Source organism: Phocoena phocoena, chromosome 4 (genome assembly GCF_963924675.1).
Source record: "Phocoena phocoena chromosome 4, mPhoPho1.1, whole genome shotgun sequence".
NCBI classification, from domain to species: domain Eukaryota; kingdom Metazoa; phylum Chordata; class Mammalia; order Artiodactyla; family Phocoenidae; genus Phocoena; species Phocoena phocoena.
The window spans coordinates 136,068,888-136,084,996 of NC_089222.1; positions in this window are offsets into that span (position 1 = coordinate 136,068,888).

A 16,109-nucleotide genomic window follows, 5' to 3' on the forward strand; every position below is an offset into this window, starting at 1 on the left:
TTGGGACTTCCCTTCTGGTCCAGTGGTTAAGACTCTGCACTCCCAATGCAGGGGGCCTGGGTTCAATCCCTGGTCAGGGAACTAGATCCCACATCCCGCAACTAAGACCCGGAACAGCCAAATAAATAAATATTTTTAAAAAACCAAAAAACAAAATCTGCCAGTGGTTCTGGTTTAATCAGTCTGGGGAGGGTCCCAGGTATCCAGAGTTTTAGTTCACTTCCCCAAGACCTGGTGACACCTTCTTGAACTATTTGCATATTCCAGCAGCTCAAAAAGAAGAAAAATTATTGTGTTTCCAAGGTCACTCCATGCAGCATATGGTAGGTTTCAGACAGAGAAATGGGGATGGGGATGCGGAAGGGAAATGTGGGAACCCGGACTTGGGAGGGTGCTTGTGAGACCTCGATAGACAGCAGCCCCAGGACTGACCAGTGGCCCTAGAAGTGAAGCAGCCAGTGAACAGGAAAAGGAGGGCCAATCCTCCTGGACTACAGGGGCACTTCCACTGGGGGGACCATCCTCCCAGGCAGCTCGGCCCCTCAGCAGATCTTCACCTGCTCCTTTTTCCCTAGGCAGTGTAAGGGTAACTACAAATGGAAAGGAAAGATTTTCCCTGGTGCCAGAAGGGAAAGAGAACTCCCTCCCTCCCTTTCTTAGGGTGTTTCCTTTAAAATCCTTTCTCTGTCTCTTTGAGATGTGTGTAAGCCTTTCAATAAAACCTAATAACCCTTTACCAGTTTGACTCCCCAGAGACGTCTTTCTTGGGGGCCTTGGAGCCGTCTCTTTGAAATGTGAACATCAAGGAAGATGGTACCCTGACTCCCTGTCTCTCTGGCTCCAAGTTGTAACTTCCTGCTTTGACAAAGGCATGAGAATTTTAATTTTTCTTAACATTAGGTGTTGCCTGCCAAATTCTGCTTGGGAGTGGGTGAGGGAGGTGAGAGTTTTGGGGGCATCACTCCAGACTCAGGCACCCTCGACCCAAAGCTCTAGGACTGGTTCTGGTTTGCCACTGCTGTCTTCTGCTCTAGCGAAGTGGGATAAGCTTATGTAAAGGCCAGGTAGGACCTGCACTGCCATGGAAGTTGGATTGCCCAATAAGCACACATGAGCTGACCAGTGGAGGCCATCCCAAATCTCATGGAAGGGGGATCAGGAACTCATATACATATCACAGCAGAGAGTAAGACCAGGCAAGTCAGGGTTACCTGCTATAGTAAGTTACTGCCCAAAGAAAAAGCGATGGAAAAAGGTCCCCCACATTCTTAAACACAGAAGTCGTCTGCTCCAGGAAAAGATGAGAGCAACTTCCCAGGTAGAACTTGAGGATTGTTGCTCACAGCTCTACTGGGAATGGGAAAGGGGTTTCTTAGCATGGAAGTGTGGACAGGCACCCACTGGTCTGGGAGGAAATGCCCATCTCCTGGACTCCACTCTTGTTATTGTCCTAGAGGTTGATACTTAACTGTCTGAGAAAGAAGATGAGATCATGAGATCTTGCAGGTTTCAGGGCCTGCAAAATAGGTTTCAGGACCCTGAGGGCCGGGTGGAGATAGATGAGAAGGGTTACAGTCTTTGGGTCTAAGAGGTGCGGTTGGTGAGAACAGGGGAGTCTTAAAGAGCCATTAGAGCCTGGGACCATACAGGTGGGTACAAGAAGAAAGATCTAGGTCCATGGGCTCCATGCTAGTGCACCAGGATCAAGCCCAGACAGAGAACCCACCCCTGAACTATAACCTCATTCCCACAGGCCCCCACTCTGCAGTTGGAGTATCCATGACTTCTGCAAGATAATGATGGGCAGCATCTGTTACTCTCCAGTCAAGGTACACCTCAGCTACACTCTGGACTCCAGGAGGAGTGAGCTCAATAATAATCTGGAACCTCTGTAAGCCTTGGGTAGCACTAGATCCTAAGATGGGCTTTGAGCTTGGTGTTATCACCAACCAGTGGGTGTGGACCTGGAAGTCCCATACCTTGGTGAGAGTGGGAACGTTGATGCCCTGGGAACTGGGGACAGACGAGATAAGCACTCCATTTCTATGAGTTTGTGTTTGCGCCAACCATCTAAAGCACCTTTCCTTTTCTGATCCATGTGGCAGAGTCCTTCCTGTCCGCCAGGAGTCAATACTAGCATCACGTGGATAAGGAACCTTTCTTGGGTCCCCTTAGGTCGAATGGCCCAACCCTTCCTCTTGCATTCAGTCCTTGTTGATGAACCCAAGTTTGCGTGTCTAATGCACAGTGAGGCCAAACAAACCCAAACATTAGAGTTTGGAGCTGAGAAAAGTTTACTGGAAGTCCAAGCAAGGAGCACAGGCAGCTCATGTTAAAGAAGCCCAAAGTCCCCAACGATCTGGGGGGAAGAGCTTTCTTTTGTTTTGTTTTGTTTTTGCGGTACGCAGGCCTCTCACTGCTGTGGCCTCTCCCGTTGTGGAGCACAGCCTCCGGACGCGCAGGCTCAGCGGTCATGGCTCACGGGCCCAGCCGCTCCGCAACATGCGGGATTGTCCTGGACCGGGGCACGAACCCGTGTCCCCTGCATCGGCAGGCGGACATTCAACAACTGCGCCACCAGGGAACCCCGGGGGGGAAGAGTTTTTAATGGCAAAATTTGGGGATGGGCTGCAGTGTATGTGACCTTCCTCTGATTGGCTGGTGGTGAGGTAACAGGCTGGTGTTCAGCCTTCTGTTTCCAACCAGTCTGGGGTCCTCATGGGCGGGGGCCTTGGTTCCAATAGAAGAACCCAGAGGCATATTGCCATGTATATCCCCCAGGAGGAAGCAGGATCCTGCCCCATCCCTGCACTATTGTTTCTTGACTGCCTTTCCTTTGTTTCTGCATTGCCTCATTCCTCTAATTAGTGACTGTTTGAATCTGCCCTTTGGAACTCAGGGAAGGTCTAAGAGGCTGAAACCATTTTCCCCCACACAAGAAATGGGGGACACAGAAAGGCTTTTGTACTCGGGAGGGTCCCACAGGGTCCTGCTTGGTTTCATCCTGTCTGGATTATAAGGACTTTGACTCATCTCTAGCTCCATCATTTTGCCCTGTATTGGGCACCTAGCAGGTACTCAATAACCGTTCAGAGATGAATGAATGAACGAATTCAAGTGCAGAAACTAGTCTGAGGGTGGTTTGCCCATTTGACAAAGTCATCCAGCTTGTTAGTTTCTCATCTCTTTGAACCAACCAGGAATGAAGACCAAAACGCAGATTGGCTTTTTCATTTCAGGGCATGTCCTGTCCTTCATACAGATGTAGACTTACCATGGAGTTTTTGTTGTTGGTCACACCTAATAATCCCTAGTGGCTACCTGGGTGGAGCTCACATTGTGCGACAATGAGGAAAACTCATGCCCCACCCAACCCCATGCCCTGTACTCACTCACCTGACCCCACCCGAAGACTTGGTCCCTCCATCAATCAACAAGAGTACATTGAGGACATCCTGTCGATTATTCTCGACCCGAGACAAGTGAAGTGCAAAGAGTTGTTAAGGGCACTGGCCTGAGACTGGAACTCAGCCAGGGCTGGTCAGATGACCACGTGATCAGAGGTCACAATACTCCTTATTAAGCCAGGCAGTTTGCCTTAAGAAAGGTGGTTCTGGAATTTCTGAGTTTTCCATACAATCTCACCATGGCTACTGTCAGGCATGGGTGAGGTTCTCATCTTCCAAAGTCTCCTCCTTTAGAAAACCACCTGCTTTACTTTAAGGGAAGTACATCCTTACAAAAAGTGAGCTCTTTGGGCATCCAGAATTTCAACATATGCCACCAAACTCTTTCCTTCGCTCTGAAATTTTGGAGTAGCTCTTCCCCTTGTGAATTTGTAACACTCCGAAGCAGGAAATGCCCACATTCAAACACATGTAAATACCAAGAGTTATTTCCTAGTAAGCCCCTCCCATATTCCAGTTACACAGATGCAACAAGATAGAGAAATTTTCATCTAAGCAGCTGGTGTCAGAAGCCCAGCCTTTATCAGGTGAGCCCACGTGTGGCAGACGCTGAGCCCTGGACCTTGTGTTGACTGGTGCAGGGCCTTCAGAGGAAGAGGAAGCCACTCCATGTAGTTTGGACCTAGGTGAGCGTTTGTGGGTGGGTGGGATTCAGGAGGATACAGGGTGAGGAAGAGGGGGAGGGAGGGGGAAATGGTAGAATGTTCTGCAAGATGAGACCCGCTTCTCTCAAATCAAAATGAATGGCCAATTAAGTACAGGAAAAGATGCTCAACATCACTAGCCATCAGGGAAATGCAAACACACACCACGATGAGATGCCACTTCTGCTGCTAGGACGACCGGCGTGAAAAAATCAGGTAACAATAAACAATAAGTTTTGGAGAAACAATAAGGATGTGGAGAAATCAGAACCTTCACATACTCCCGGTGGGTGTATAAAAGGGTTCCAACTGCTTTGGAAAACAGAAAGGCAGTTTCTCAAATGCTTAAACATAGAGTTACCCTATGACCCAGCCATTCTACTCTTGGTATCTACCCAAGGGAAACAAAACTTCAATTGTCCATATAGAAACTGCACATCAATGTTTGTAGCAGCATTATTCATAAAAGCCAAAACATGGAAACAGCCCAAATGTCCATCAACTGATGAATGCCCACGGTGTATCTATACAATTAAATATGATTCAACCATAAAAAGGAATGGAGTACTGATCCATGTTACAAATGCATGCTAAGTGAAAGAAGCCAGTCAGAAAAGATCACATATTATAGGATTCTGTCTGTATGAAGTTCCTGAATAGGGAAATCTATAGAAACAGGAAGTAGATTGCTGGTTGCTTAGGGCTGGGCTGGGGGCGGGGGCAGGGGAAGGACGGGGAGATAAGGGAGGTGATAATAAAGGGTTTGGGGCTTCTTTCTGAGGTGATGAAAGTGTTCTAAAATTGACTGTGGTGATGGTTGCCCATATCTGTGAATATATCAAAAACCATTGAATTGTACACATTAATGGGGTGAATGGTATGTCTGTGAATTATATCTCAATAAAGACGTTTAAAACAAACAAACAAAATCAAAGACCTTCTTTCTGTCCTTTGGATTTCTTGTGGCAGCTGGTGAGTGAGGCACACTTTGTGACCTGGGAGGTGTGGGTCCCAATAGAGGCAGAGGTAGGTGAGGAGGGAGTGAGGTGGGAAGCAGCAGGCACCATAGAAGGCTCAGGGCTTCCTAAGCTACGGACTTGCGGTTTGAACTCACCCAGGTCTTAGAGACCCGAGCAGTACCGGTTGACATCAGGGTGCAAACATGTCCTCTAATCCACACTGCAATCCCTAGGAGCTGGGAATGTGCTGGTTTCTCTGTACTCACGTTGTCAATGTGTCCTGAGTACTACTGAGTATCATCTTGTAGATTTCTCCTTCTCCCCTCTTGTCTGAGAAAAAGTGAAATAAAAAAAAAAAAAAAAAAAAAAAAAAAAAAGTGAAATAACGTGCATGCAAAGACTCCACTGCTTACTCCAGCTCAGAAGAGGCGAGACTACACCCCTGAAAACACCTTGGCTTGGGGTGTCTCCTAGTTACTCCCACCCCCAAGACACCTAGCTTCCACCTCGAAGTTGGTAAAAATTCCCATGTGCTGAGCTTAGTGAGACAAGACAGAAGTTTCTGGGAAAAAAAAACAAAAGCAAAAACTTTTTAACGGCAGTTTTCTTTTTTTTTTAAGGAGCATTGTTTAAAAGTAATTTCAACATATACTCTTTGTCAGTGGAGTTGTATAGCACTTGTATGTTAAATGCCTCACATTCGGAGATTATTTTGTTTTCAGACCCAACAGGGATTTCCTCAGGAACGAATCACTATTGTGCATTCAGAATTATGTGGCTGCATTGTTTTTATCTTTATACATACTAGTATCCATAACCTGTTTATTCAATTCTATTTAGATGGCAACAATAACAAGATTCTTAATGCATATCCCCCCCAACCTGTACTCTTTCCCTATGCTACCATTTTGACACTTACAAAAGAACACCTCAATTCAGCAACCGAGTTTTACAACTATTATTCCTACCCATCAAATGGCGATGCAGAAGGTCGTACTTCTCATGAGTTTTTAATATATTAAGAGTACATTGTTTATCTAGGACCGAAGGACTGTGCCTTACTTTATAAGAAACAAAGATAACCACATCAGTTGAATTCCATATATGTGATGCTACATATTCAATGTATTAAAAATTGAAATAAACATCATAATCAAACTAAGGCTCCAAACTTATGCTCTTCACGTGGGAGACAGTGCAAGAGCAGACACAATAGAGACTGCCTTGCAACAAGAAAAATGGGAAGGTGTTCGGGTCCCCTGTTGATTTTTAAGCCACTGTGTCAGATCTGATCTGCCAGTCTTTGGGCTTCTGCGTATATGTGAACAAATAAACCCTTAGCTATTTAAAATAAATACATAAATAGTTGCTTCTTAAAAAAAAAAAAAGAATTCTGTGGCTGCAGTGGTTCCATATTGCGGGTCCAGGTCAAAAACTCAGGAATGTCCCTTCTGTCCCAGCTCCTTAAGGCGGGCCCTGCAGATCCCAAGGGGACAGCCTTTCAGAAAACTGCTAGTTGTCTAGACTGATCATATCTTTGAAATGTTTTCTCATCACTGTTTTCTCATGCGTGCGTGCCATACTTCCATGTGAGAAATCACATGTTTTCTCATCAGTGATTTCTTGCTTTAGCTTAACTCCGCTGGTTGGATAGATCGGGCAGATCACGATGTGAACACAGCCGGGGGCGTGGAGGTAAGAACCAGCCTCTCTCGGATGCATCTGCGGAAAGCCAGGCCCGCGTTTCCATGTTGGTGCACAGAGTCTGCACCCAGAAAACACCGCGGTGAAATATTTGTGTGCATCCCCTGCCTTAGGTTCTAGCCTCCCACACGGACACGGCCCGCTCAACAGTGCTTGAGGGAGCTACATCCGTACAGTTAAAGAAAAAGGGATCGAGCTGGGTGGTACGCAGTTCATTCAACAAATAGCTATTGAGTGATGATTTCATTCCAAGCCTCTGCTAGGTGCTGAGAAACCAGAGACAAATAAATCAGCTGACGAACTGGCTGGGGGTTGGAAGGGAGGCCAACCACTGGGGTCTAGATCCGTGGGGTGAGAGCTGTGCTGGGAACTCGATGGGTTTGCAGGAGCCGGGGCAGGGACATGTAGTTCCCCGACCAGGGATCAAAGCCACTGCAGGGGGAGCTCGGAGTCTTAACCACTGGACCGCCAGGTAAGTCCCAGGGACACACAGCTCCATTTGATGGGACAGGCAAGTGGCAGGCAAGTCATCCCAAAGGACATGATGCCTGAGAAGTTCCCTGAGAACAACTAGAAGCTGGAAAGTCAGAGAAAGGCATCGCAGGTGAAGACAGAGGTGGAAGTATGGCACGCACGTCCAGAGAAGCGCAGACGCCCACTGAGCTTGCTGTCTCTGCGGGAGGCGAGAAAGAATTCCCAGTGTAAATGGATGCACCTTAGAGGACTGAGTTTGGACTTTAGGATGAAGATGAAGGAGGTATGAAGATCAGACCTATGTGTTAGAAAGCTCACTCGAGGTGTTTGTTGTGTGGAGAATGGATGGGCGAGGCTTTGCTTATAATAAAGTGAGAGAGGGTGAGGGTCTGATGGGGTGGGAACACAGGGGGCACATCCTAAAGATAGAACAGAGAGGGACCGGGACTTGCAAGAGTGACTGAAGTCGGGGATAAGGAGACAGAGGCCGCCTTCCATGGCCCTAGCTTGAGTCACTGGGTGGACAGGGCTGAGATCTGGAAATGCGGATGGGAAGTCAATGAGCCCTGCCGGATAGGCAATTCTGGAGTTCCTGAGAGAGGGCTGGGTGGAGAAGTGTGCAGGGAACAAGGGCCTGACCCACATAAGCATGTCAAGACTTCTTTCTGAAAGAAGGAAAGCACACCTCTGATGGTGCGAGACATAAACACACATCAGCGGGTCAGCCCTGAATATCTTTCTTGGGGGGCTTAAATGATGGGGCAGGGGTAGCGTATCCCAGGCTCTCCCTTGCCCATGAGAGGACCTGAGTCGGTGATGAGATGAAACTGAGCAGGTCCTATTCAGTTTAACACAACGCTTGGCCTTAACACTCCACTGCATCGCAAACCATGTAAGAGGTGAGAGGACCACTGGTGGCCAGCAGCTTTAGCATCTGAAAAAATTTAGAGACACTTACTCTGGCTTTTAGAATGTTTTTAGACCAGGGACTGCACAATGACAGCACCATCTAGAACCACAGGCCATCTTTCTTCGGAGGCATACAAAGAGCCTAACTCATCCCCTCAGGTCTAGGTTAGCTAATCGGTTTAACTCACGATTTGGTGTTTTCTGGAAGGACATCTATGAGGTAACTCTCTCTTGAAAGGCTTCAGAATAATCAAACATTAGGACAGAATGTATTTTTTAAAACATGGGAAATATGCAAAGAGTGAGCAAGCAGTCACTGGACACCTTTATAAAAATATCCGTAGAAGTGAATATATATGATAAAAAGTGCAATACAGCTAGAGGTCCTTCTTCACCCTTTTTGTTTTGTTTTGTTTTGTTTTTTGTTTTGCGGTACATGGGCCTCTCACTGCTGCGGCCTCTCCCGTTGCGGAGCACAGGCTCCGGACGCGCAGGCTCAGCGGCCATGGCTCACGGGCCCAGCCGCTGCGCGGCATGTGGGATCTTCCCGGACCGGGGCACGAACCCGTGTCCCTGCATCGGCAGGCGGACTCTCAACCACTGCGCCACCAGGGAAGCCCTCTTCACCCTTTTTTATTGATATATGAGTAGATTCACCCAAGTGTTCTTCTCACACAGAGAGAATCAGGTCATATTCCTTACTACAGCACTGGTCTGAAGTATTTATGCTTCACTAATGGTACTGATATAAAGTTAGCTAAGAGAAGATATAAACTGGAATTTTAATTATGTAGAAGTAAAAAATCACCCCAAAACTTAGTGACTTAAAACAGCCACCATTGTATTCTCTCACACTGGGCTGTGGATTGGCTGGTGTGAGCTGGCAGGTCTTCTGCTCCATGAGGTTGGCTAGCTGTACAGTCTCCGAGGGCTCTATTTTGCTAGAACATTCCAAGATGACGTCTCGGCCATCTTGGTTCTCCTCCCTGTGGCCTTTGTCTCCACGGAGGGGGTCTTACCCTCTAGGGTCTCTCTGTGTGGCCTCTCACCACAAGAGGTAGTTGGACTTCTTACACAGCAGCTGGCTGCCAAGAGGGCAGAAGCAGAGGCCGCTAAGCCCTCTCAGGATCTGAAAAGGCACAGTGTCAGTTTCAGCATGTTCTGTTGGTTTAGTCAAGTCTTAGAGGCAATGCAGACTCAGTGCGGGAGCAGATGTCCCTAGGGCACTGATGCTGGCGGGTGTGGCTCCTTGGGGGCCATCTTTGCACACTGGCTGCCACGGTTCACAGTGCAAGAGGGATGAGCAGTGAAGTGGTTAGAACCACAGATCTGGCATCAGACTAATACAGGTTGAAATTTTGACTCAACCACTTCCTGACAATAGATGTGACCATGTGGTGTAAGACATAAAATGAGACTCAAGATTATGTGGTCTTGACATCTGGTGAAATTGGAGGCCCTCTTATGGCCCAACAGCAAGTTTCCCTCCCCACTCTGTTCCTGTGGATAAGGTCCCCCAGCTAAACACCCAGCCCCCTGACCCCTTATCAAACAGATCAGGCTCAGTTCCTGCTTACCCTTGAGTAGTGGGTTTCCGTTCCCTCCCGGCTGGTAGAATTACTCAGACAAGCCGGTCACATTCTCCCATGGGAACCAGGGGCCACCCCACCCTCTTGTTACTACAGAGCCTGCCTTCCACTGCCCTGCTTGTTCACTCTGTTCTGAGTGTAACCCCCATGTGCCCCTGCATGGTATGCAGTATCCCCCTCTCCCGGGCTGCTTTTTATCTCATCTGTCCTGTGTTGGGTGTTGTGTGTTCATCCATCCCCATAACCCTGGGGTAGGAATCCCTCCTTCATGAAGAGGGTGAAGGGGAGGTGATTAAAACCGATGACAGAAGCAAAGGCTTGGTGTGCAAGGAAGGGGTCATGAGCCAGGGAACACAGGTGGCTTCTGGAAGCTAAAAGAGGCGAGGATTCTCCCCTAGAGCCTCCGGAATGAATGCAGTCCTGAGGGCACCTTACTTTAGAAGTCTGATTTCTAGAGCTGTAAGATAATAAATTTATGTGGTATCAAGGCCCTGCGTTCGTGGTAATCTGCTACCAGCAGCCACAGGGAATGAATGCATCTTCTTTGTCTTCTTCATGGCATCTCTCGCTATCTGAAGTTATCTCATTTATTTATTTGCATGTTGATTGTCTAGTCCCTCTTACTAAGCTCTGTGAGAGTGGGTTCTGTGTTGGCCTCCATCACCTCATCTCCAGCTGTGCCAACAGTGCCTGGCACATCTGGATGCTGAATAAATACTTCCTGAGTGAGCCTTGAGTGAAACATGACAATAGTGCAGTGGCCTATGTGTGGCACTATCTGGGCTTCTACTCTTCCACTGGTTCTGATAATCATGGGCAGCCTGATTTTTAAAATCATAGTAACCTTACTTTGCACATTTTATTTATTTATTTTGTGGTACGCGGGCCTCTCACCGTTGTGGCGTCTCCCGTTGCGGAGCACAGGCTCCGGATGCGCAGGCTCAATGGCCATGGCTCACGGGCTCAGCCGCTCCGCGGCATGTGGGATCCTCCCGGACCGGGTCACGAACCCGCGTCCCCTGCACTGGCAGGCGGACTCTCAACCACTGCGCCACCAGGGAAGCCCTGCACATTTTATAACAATGCTTTGTACTAAGAGTATTGTATCCTCGAAAAAAAAAACCCCAAAACCCACCCAAATTCAAAGCTGTATTTTGTTGCAAAATTGCTTAGGAAAGAGCTTAATGTGACTATTAAAATATGTTTATAAATGCCGCATTAAAGGGGAGAGGAGAGATCAGTGTTTGAGTCCACATGGCCTGCAGCGTGCAACAAAGGGATGGCCTGAGGAGATATCAGGTTCATTGGGGGCTGACAGCTCACAGGGCCACACGGGCCGCCCCAGAGGAGCTGGCCTTGGACAGGTCATACGGCACTGTGAGTCTGGCCCGATGAAGATGCCACACCTCCCTTCTGAGGTTACACCTTACAGCTCTGTATTAGTTTTCTATCACTGCTCAATGAATTACCACCAACTTGGAAGTTTCAGAGAACACATTTATCATCTCACCGTTTCGGTGGGTCAGGATCCAGGTCTGTGATGGCTGCGTCCTCTGCTCAGGGTCTCTCCCCAGGTGAGACCCCCTTGGAGTCAAGGTGTTAGCCAGGGCTGCGATCTCACCTGAGGCTCGGAGTCCTCTTTCAAACTCACGCAGTTGTTAGCAGAAGTCATTTCCTTGCAGCTGCAGAACTGACATCCCCTTTTCTAGCTGGCTGTTGGCCAGGGACTTCTAGAAGCTGCCCCCAGGTGCCTGGCACACGGCCCTCCTCTCACAGCTTGCCTCTTCCCGGCCAGCAGGAAAACCCTGCTACGGCTCTGCTCTCCTTTGAGGACTCGCCTGATTAGGTCAGGCCCACCCAGGAGCATCTTCCTTTGGATTAACTCAAAGTCAACTGAGTCGGGTACTGCGTTCTAACTGCGAAATCCCTTTTCCCACATAAGGTGATATCATCATGGGGGTGATAGCCCGTCACAGTCACAGGGCCTGCCCACACTCAAGGGAGGGGCTTGTTCCCCAGGGATGGCGGTGGGAATCTTGGGGGTCAACCTCGTCAGTCCACCAACCACAACCCCTCGACCCCATTTCACAACTGCATTCTCACCAATCCCATCCTTTCTAACCCCGGGGAGCGCGGCCTCAGCCGGACTTCTGCTAAGCTCTGGGGACTCTCTTACGACTGGGGACAACGGGACTGTCTCATCAGACCAGGAATGGCCTCCTGCTGAGCCCCCTTGCCTGCCCAGGTCACCTGTCTGCCTCACCTCCCGTCCTCCAGAATGTCAGCCTCCACCCCAGAACTTCCGCTCCCCGCTCACTGCGGCACGTCTCTCCTCCGTACTCCCTGAGTGTGTACAGCTCAAAACGGGCAGCAGAGGGCGCTGCCGGCCTTGGCTGGCGGGCAGTCCCAGAAGGCGGGAGCTCAACCGCATCCCAAGGCCATGCGCCTCTTCCTCGATTCCCGGCTCTCTCCCAGGGGAAGGCGGGCCGTGCCTATGCCTGAGGTCTCCTCCCTCCCAGCCTGCGTCTCTGCGGGGGAGTTAGCCCTGCCGCAGGGGAGTGGCAGTGCAAGGGTAGGGGGCTTCCATGGCCAGGTCCCTGCTGGCGGATGAGCACGCCTCCGCCTCTGCCCGTGGTCTGGCGGTGGCTGCGAGGATGGAGAGTGAAGCGCATGGTCCCTGACTGGAGAGGGGCCTGCGCTGCCTCCTTCTCCTGTCCGTTTTTTGTGTCTGGAGGCCCCCTCCCAGCCACACTGCAGTGTTCGCATCATCGGCGGTAGGTTCTTCTCATTGGGGCCGTCTCAGGCATTCTTTCTAGTCTCTTCCCCCTGAGCACAGCTCCACTGGGTGAGCTCCAGGTCACAATTTTCTGGGTCCTTCACGACAGGCCGAGCGGCTTGTCGTTTTGGTGGTAGAAGAGGGTCCCCGGGCCCTGGCCACCAGCTTCCACAGGCCTGCAGGTAAGGCCCTGAGATCTGCGGGCCAGCAATGCGCCGCTGCACGCAGACCTTGCCTGGCGCCATGACCATCCTGTATTCTACCCCACCTTCCCCTTCTCTTTCCCTCCTCCAGGTCTCCGTCAGCTTCTGCAGTTGGAAGAGGCTGTGAGTGGGGCTCAGACTCACTTGGGTGAACAAAGCACGTCCCTCAAGGTGCCCTTGCCACGTGGCCTGAGTCTAAGACCCTCGGAATCGGGGGGGCGGGGGGGCAGCCCATCACCATATATGGCCTTGTACAGCTCCTGTTCTTGGCCGCCCAAACCCTTACTTTGGAGGCCTTGAGATCTTTGCTGCAGTCACCCAAGACTGGGCATTAGGACCGGGAATGTCCCCATTAATGTCCCCTTAAGCCTGAGCCCTTAAGGACATCTGTCGGTCAGTACCTTCCTGCGACCACCATCCCTGGAACGTGCCAATAGTGTATCCCAGTCAAGATCCAAACACCTTGCTTCCTGGGGAGGAAACTTCATTTCCAGAAAGTACTCTGAATTTTTGGTAATTCGTGATTTCCATTGCTGGCTCGGGGGCCCACCTGCTGCCTAGCCCATGTGGCACAACCAGGCGGGGGCAGTATGGGTCATCTCCTGCCCTGGGTGTCCGGCAACATTAGTCTAGGGTGTAACTTTCTTTCGGACAGGAAATCCAGTAGTTGCTGGTATTTGGGGCCCAAGGCAAAGGCCTGAGAATCACCATCCACACTCCTTTCAGTCCTGTCCTGGGAACTTCATGGTAATTAGTGTCTTTGGCAAACTTGAATACAGGGGAGTGTGTTTAGCATGTTGGTGTGACTAGCCAGTGCTGAGCCAGGGAGAGAGTGTAGACAGGGAGGTCAGAGAAGAAGGACAAAGACCTGGATCAAGAGGGTCTCAAAGCCCGGTAAGGATTTTAAATTCTAAATTGGGGAGCGGGGGTATGTATTAGCTTCTTACTCCTGCTATAACCAATTACCACACGCACTGTAGCTTAATATAGCATTTACTCTCCTTAAGTTCTGGGGGCTGAGATCGAAAATCAGTTTCAGGGCTTCCCTGGTGGCGCCATGGTTGAGAGTCCGCCTGCCGATGCAGGGGACGCGGGTTCGTGCCCCGGTCTGGGAAGATCCCACATGCCGCGGAGCGGCTGGGCCCGTGAGCCATGGCCGCTGAGCCTGCGCGTCCGGAGCCTGTGCTCCGCAATGGGAGAGGCCACAACAGTGAGAGGCCCGTGTACTGCAAAAAAACAAAAACAAAACAAAACAAACAAAAACAAACAAACAAAATCAGTTTCACTGGGCTGAAGTCAAGGTGTGGGCAGAGCCACGTGCACCCGGAGGCTCTGGGGGAGAATCATTTTTCTTGCCTGTTCCAGCTTCAAGAGCTGTATTTCTTGCATCCCTTGGTTCATGGTCTCTTTCTCCATCTTCAAAGCCAACAGTGTAGCATCTTCAAATCTCTTTTCTGTCATCACATCTGTCTCTGCTTTTCTCTTATCAGGACTCTTGTGATTACACGTGGGGCCCACCAGGATAATCTCCCCATCTCTAAATCTTTATCTTAATCACACCTGCAAAGTTCCCGTTGCCCTGTAAGGTCACATCCACAGGTCCCAGGAATTAGAACCTGGATATCTTTGGGGTCCACCATCCAGCCCATCACACAGAAAGTCGTGGTGCGGGAGGGGGAGATGGCAGTGATGCAAGGGTGTGGCAGGATCTGATGTACTGTAACAAGGGTCCCTCTGGTTCTGTGGACAAGTGACTGGAAGAGGCGGGGGCAGAGCAGGTGACCACACAGGAAGCTCTGCAGCGCCCCAGGGCAGAGACCTCAGAGGGCTAGGTGACTTTAAGGAGGGAGATTCTGGATGTATTTTGAAGACAGAGGGGAGAACATTTGCTAATGGGTTGGAGAGGAGAGTGAGACAAAGGGTTTCTCGGCTGAGCTGGGTGAATGGTGTTGCCACTGATGGGAACATGCGAGGATGGGCAGGCCTAAGGGTCCTGCGTGGAAATTAAGATAAAAAAGAAATTTTGGACTTGGGCACATTTTGTCCAAATGAAAAGCAAAATAAAAACAAACAAAAAACCAAACATCCGGAGCACAGGGTAAAATGAAATTTGCTCAGGAACTCGCCTCCCGAGATTGGCCGGCAGTTCAGTGGAGGTCAATGTACGGGGCTCTTTTTATGAACACGGGGAGCCTGGGGCTGTGCCTCCTGAGCCCCCCACCATGGAGGGCCTGGTCCTTGATTGACGGGGGCTGCCTCTGGTCCTTGCTCAGGCCTGCAAGACCCAGGCCAAGAAGATGATCCTTAGTGGGAGATGCCAGTGACTCGAGCCATGCCAAGTTTGGCTTCACGCTTGGTCCTGAAACCCTCACAAGGATGAGTCAATCTCTTCCAAGGTCAGCTCTCTCCTTTTATAGCCCCGCCTTCTGTTTCTCCCACCCCAACCAGAACCTCCCAGCTCTGAGCACAGATTCTTCACTCTGTCTCTTTTCTTAGACATTGGAAGCTTGACTACCCACCAGGAAGACCTTGACCTTTCAGAGAGGGGAGCCCCAGACACCAGGATCCAAGGAGATCTTGCTGACCTCATCTGGAGGCTAATGAAGCCCAGTCTTAGAAGTACAGTATCCTGGTTCAACACTTTGGAAGGGGAAACTCTTCCCATTGTTTTCCTGATGAGCCTACAGGGGTAGAAAGAGGAAAAAAGAAAAGAAAAACATCGGTGCAGAGAATAGCCTCTCAACAGGTTATGACAGTAGACTCGGTAGAGATACTGAGTAACTTCAGGGAGAAGAGTGACACCTGTTTTGGTGAAGCCCCAAGCACTGTGAGGGTTAAATCCATCAAGAGTCTGGAACAGAGCAGCTCTCAACAAAACAGGAAGACAAATCATTTATGAAATTCAGCAGAGAAAACTTGAAGTAACTGATTTGAAGTGGAAGCAGCTCGGGGGTTGAACACTGCACAGTTAGGTTTAGGGAAACAGTAGATTGGCAGCCAGATACCAAATGAAAGCAGGTCACATGGTCTTGTGGTTTTTCTTTCTTTTTTTTTTTTTTTTGCGATACGCGGGCCTCTCACTGTTGTGGCCTCTCCCGTTGCGGAGCACAGGCTCTGGACGCGCAGGCTCAGCGGCCATGGCTCACGGGCCCAGCCACTCCACGGCATGTGGGATCTTCTCGGACCAGCACATGAACCCGCGTCCCCTGCATCGGCAGGCGGACTCTCAACCACTGTGCCACCAGGGAAGCCCCCTTGTTGTGGTTTTTAAGCCCCTTTTTCCCGTCTGTCTGTCTCCTGGGTCTGGCAGGACTGTGTGTAATCTGTTACATACTTACTTATTAGTACCTCTACTCACCAAAGATCTGCCACAAACACCAAAAA